Raw genomic sequence first — 639 nt, 5'->3', positions numbered from 1 at the left:
GTGTTGACCAGGCGAGGGGTCGGCGAGGCTCGTAGGGGGCCAGGGACGACGAGGCAACGGGGAGGACGAGCGATAGCTACGGGGTTGGGGCAGCGGTGTCGAGCACTCGGGCGAGATGGGGGCGCGAGGGGGGAGGCGAGGGAAGGAGCTACTGGGGTTCAGGGGTAGGGGGTCATCGGCGGTTAAGTAGTCGGGGATGGCGTCGTGGATGGCCGGCGTGTGGCTGGTGGCCATGGCCGATGGCCTCCACGCCCACCCCTGTGAACAGGAAGGTGGGGGGAGGCGCAGGGGCAGGCTAGGCCGGCCTGCCCGGGCTGGCTGTGGCCAGCTGGGCCTAGTTGGCCCAGTAGGGAGGTTGGTTTCTTTTAAAAAAAATTGTTTTGTTTTCTTTTGTTTATTTTCTTTTACTATTCTATAAATCAAAAGGCAAATTCCTAAATTAGTGTTACAACACCACCCACTGCCACAAAAGTTTTACCCCCAAAATAATATAGTTTAGTATTTTATAAAATACAAAAAGGCATTTAATTAATGGTCTTAGCTACTGTTTTAGTTATTTTAATGCATTTAAATATTTTATAAAAATGTGGTTTCTCCACCATTATTACTTATGATTTATTTGGCAGCATATAGTTAACA

The sequence above is a fragment of the Triticum dicoccoides genome, chromosome 1A (assembly GCF_002162155.2).
Source record: "Triticum dicoccoides isolate Atlit2015 ecotype Zavitan chromosome 1A, WEW_v2.0, whole genome shotgun sequence".
NCBI lineage: Eukaryota > Viridiplantae > Streptophyta > Magnoliopsida > Poales > Poaceae > Triticum > Triticum dicoccoides.
Note: the sequence above shows the minus strand (reverse complement) of the source record.